The sequence below is a fragment of the Puma concolor genome, chromosome D4, assembly GCF_028749965.1.
Source record: "Puma concolor isolate L17-30 chromosome D4, mPumCon1.1.hap2, whole genome shotgun sequence".
NCBI classification, from domain to species: Eukaryota; Metazoa; Chordata; class Mammalia; order Carnivora; family Felidae; genus Puma; species Puma concolor.
Window position 1 is genome coordinate 734,878 of NC_141679.1, and position 4,668 is coordinate 739,545.

The following is a 4,668-nucleotide window of genomic DNA, read 5'->3' on the forward strand; positions in this document are numbered from 1 at the left end:
AAAATGGTTAACAGCTGTGGGATGAAGAACAAACATTAACAACAGGAAAGTAATTGCAGTGATTTCAGGAATCATTTCCAGCAGTTTGAAATTTTTTGTTCTTTTTTAGAAAAAGGTTAACTTAGGGGCGCCTGGGTGGCTCAGTCGGTTGAGCGTCCGACTTCGGCTCAGGTCATGATCTCACGGTTCGTGGGTTCGAGCTCCGCGTCGGGCTGTGTACTGACAGCTCAGAGCCTGGAGCCTGCTTCGGATTCTGTGTCTCCCTCTCTCTCTGACCCTCCCCCATTCATGCTCTGTCTCTCTCTGTCTCAAAAATAAATAAACGTTAAAAAAATTTAAAAAAAGAAAAAAAAAGGAAAAGGTTAACTTAGCTACTTTAAATTCTGCTACTGAGATAATAGACTGATTTGTTTGTTTAGGTAATTTTTTTTTTGTTTTTTTTGTTTTTAATTTTTTAATGTTTATTCATTTTGGAGAAAGTGTGTGCATGTGCATATGTGCACATGAGCAGGGAGGGGCAGAGAGAGAGGGAGACACAGAATCCGAAGCAGGCTCCAGGCTCTGAGCTGCCAGCACAGAGCCCGATGCAGGGTTCAAACTCATGGACCGTGAGATCAAGACCTGAGCTGAAGTCGGACACTCAACCCACTGAGCCACCGAGGTGCTGTTTAGGTAATTCTAACCTTATGAATTTGATTATTAATTTCAAGACCTGGATTTTTACAATTTCAGTGAACTTTGACTTTTCTTATGTTCTTGTAAGTGACATGATATCACAGTTTTATTTTTATGATACCTTGTAGTAAAATGGGTTATTGAAATCATTGGAACTTTAGAATATTTTAATTTTAATATGATTATCAATGTAATACAATCTCTTTAAGGACATCACAGTCTTTAATTTTTCTCATCAGTCAGTAATTGTCCAGTATAACAGTTACTCATATTTTATGAAACTTTATGGCTTACAAATCATTTTCACATTTTGTTTTTGTAACTGATATATAGTCGACATACACTGTTATATTAGTTTCTGCTGATTGGACAAGTCATTACAGCACTCAGTGTTCAGTGTGGTAAACATACTCGTCATCTGTCACCACACGTTACTGCAGTATCATTGACTATATTCCCTGTGACTTACTTATGTTATAACTGGAAGTTTGTACCCTTAATCCCCCCACCCACATCTCCTCTGGCAACCACTGGTTTGTTCTTTGTATTTAAGTCTGTTTGGTTTTTTTGTTTGTTGGTTTGTTTTGTCTTAAATTCCACATATAAGTAGGCATGTAGTATTTATCTTTCTCTAACTCATTTCACTTAGCATCATACCTTCAGGGTATATTCATATTGTCACTAATTGCATGTTTTCATTCTTTTTTTTTTTCAATATATGAAATTTATTGTCAAATTGGTTTCCATACAACACCCAGTGCTCATCCCAAAAGCTGCCCTCCTCAATACCCATCACCCACCCCCCCTCCCTCCCACCCCCCATCAACCCTCAGTTTGTTCTCAGTTTTTAACAGTCTCTTATGTTTTGGCTCTCTCCCACTCTAACCTCTTTTTTTTTTTTTCCTTCCCTTCCCCCATGGGTTTCTGTTAATTGGTGCAGCCGCTCTGGAAAGCAGTGTGGAGGTTCTTCAGAAAATTAAAAATAGACCTACCCTATGACCCAGCAATAGCGCTGCTAGGAATTTATCCAAGGGATACAGGAGTACTGATGCATAGGGGCACTTGTACCCCAATGTGTATAGCAGCACTCTCAACAATAGCCAAATTATGGAAAGAGCCTAAATGTCCATCAACGGATGAATGGATAAAGAAATTGTGGTTTATATACACAATGGAATACTACATGGCAATGAGAAAGAATGAAATATGGCCTTTTGTAGCAACATGGATGGAACTGGAGAGTGTGATGCTAAGTGAAATAAGCCATACAGAGAAAGACAGATACCATATGGTTTCACTCTTATGTGGATCCTAAGAAACGTTTTCATTCTTTTTTATGGCTTAGTAGTATTCATCTGAGTAGTATTCAGCCATAAAAAAGATGTATACACCACATCTTCTTTAGCTGTTCATCTGTGGATGGACACTTGGACTGCTTCTGTATCGTGGTTATTGTAAATAATGCTGCAGTAAATGTATGGGTGCATCTACCTTTACAAATTAGTGTTTTCATTTTCTTTGGGTAGACAACCAGTAGTGGAATTAACTGGTTCATACGGTATTTGTTTTTAATTTTGAGGGACCTCCATACTGTTCTCCACACTGGCTCCATGAATTTACATCCCCTCCAACAGTGCATGAAGGTTCCTTTTTCTCCACATCCTCCTCCACACTTATTATTTCTTGTCTTCTTCATCTTAGCCATTTGTGCAAGTGGGAAGTGATACCTCATTGTGGTTTTGATTTGTATTTCCCTGACGATGAGTGATGTTGAGCATCTTTTGATGTGTCTGTTGGCATCTGAATGTCCTCTTTGGAAAAATGTCTCTTCAGACTCTTGCCCTTTTTTAAATCAGATGTTTGCTTTTTTCGTGTTGAGTTGTATAAGTTCCTTATATATTTTGGATACTAACCCTGTATCGGATATGTCATTTGCAAATCTCTCCTCCTGTTCAATAGGTTGTCTTTTAGTTTTGTTAATGCTTTCCTTCGCTGTGCAAATGCTTTTTATTTTGGTGTAGTCCCAGTAGTTTATTTTTGTTCTTGTTTCCATGGCCTGGGGAGACATATCCATAAATATGTTGCTATGGCCAATGTTCAAGAGATTATTTGTCTATGTTTTCTTTTAGTTTTATGGTTTCGGGTCTGACATTTAGGTCTTTAATCTATTTTGAGTTTATTTTTGTGTATGGTGTAACACACTGGTCCAGATTCTCTCTTTTGCATGTTGCTGTCCAGTTTTCCCGGTACCGGTACCGGTACCATTTGTCGAAGAGACTGTCTTTTCCCCATTGTATATTCTTGCCTCCTTTGTAGTAGACTAGTTGACCTATAAATATGGGTTTATTTCTGAGCTCTCTATTCTGTTCTATTGATCTATGAGTTTTGTGCTAGAACCATACTATTTTGATCACTACAGCTTTGTGTAGTTTACCTTGAAATCTGGTGTTGTGGTACCTGCAGCTTTTTTCTTTCTCAAGATTACTTTGGCTATTCATGGTCTTCTTTGGTTCCATACAAATTTTAGTATTATTTTTTCTCATTCCTTGAAAATTCACATACATTTTGTCATTCAGTCTCATGGCAACATAACTGATCAGTATTGTCACGACTGCCCTTTGTAGATGAGGAGACTGGCTCAAAGAGATATTGACTTGCCAGAGCTATAAATGGAGCTGGATTTCTGGGTTTGTTCTTCCAACTCAAACTCTGTATTCCTGGGCTTATCCTGTTATGTCACTACTGGTGGTTAACTTTTATTATCTTAATCACACTTGGATCTTATCCCGACAGCTTTATAAACAAAAGTAACTGTTTGCTTTAGGTTTCCAAACTTGGGTCAGAGTTTAAGAAATTAAGTAAATTTCCTATAAAGCATTATTCTCAACCAGCTGCAATTTGACACTGGCGTCTCCTGGGTAGAGACTTTCCACACCCCCCACCCCCTACCAGTACGGTCCAGCCCAGGATGCCAGCAGTGCCTAAGTTGGAGACCCTCACTAGGAAAAACAAGACCTATTTACCCATTCCTGACCTGGATATTCAAACCCTCCACCCCATCTTACATACATGTAATATTTTTCTGCTACCCTCAGAATTACTTAAAATCTAGTTTTGGGGGGGCACCTGGGTGGCGCAGTCGGTTAAGCGTCTGACTTCAGCCAGGTCACGATCTCACGGTCCGTGAGTTCGAGCCCCGCGTCGGGCTCTGGGCTGACAGCTCAGAGCCTGGAGCCTGTTTCCGATTCTGTGTCTCCCTCTCTCTCTGCCCCTCCCCCGTTCATGCTCTGTCTCTGTCCCAAAAATAAATAAACGTTGAAAAAAAAATTTTTTAAATCTAGTTTTGGGGGTAATTTAAGATAAAGCATTATCTTTCATAACAGGCATAATTTGGAGTATTTCAGTAATGTTACTATGTAAAAGCATTAATACTGTGCCAAAAGTGTCATATATAAATTAGAGTTTTCTGAAAAATAGTTTATGTTACTGGGCAGGAGGAGAAAAATTAAACCAAAGCACAAATATTTTACTTGAAGCCAATATTTTAATTTTTTTTATTTTCTAGTTTTGCCTATGTTGAATGTGAATAAAAAATAAAGGATTCTTTTACACAGAGCTTTTAGTTCCTTTGTGTTTTGTTTAGTATTCTGCCTGTTCATTTATACCAGCTGTGTTTTCAGAGTTGTTCAGTTTGTCATATTTGAGTAGACAGTTTTTATAGAATGGACAGTACCCATCTAGGCTCTTCCAACTGAGGTCTTAGAAGGGACATCTTGAAAGCACTCCTTACATACAAGGTGACATTGTCGTATAACGCAACAATTGACATATTGTTGAAAGCTTATAATAACTGAGATAATAAACAATGTGAATTACAGATTTATGTAAACACTTTGCTTTTTCGTAGAGGTCTTATAATGTGGTAATAATCATTAATTTTAAAAAGCATGTGCTGTAGTCTGAAACCAGATGTTATGAATAGCATCTGTCAAG

The 4,668-nt window shown here is 38.1% G+C and overlaps 1 protein-coding gene across 4 annotated transcripts in view; it reads left to right on the forward strand.

Annotated features, from left to right (window-relative positions):
* CENPP (centromere protein P) overlaps positions 1-4,668 on the forward strand; it is a 229,459-nt gene that overhangs the window by 111,213 nt on the left and 113,578 nt on the right. The window lies entirely within an intron of this gene.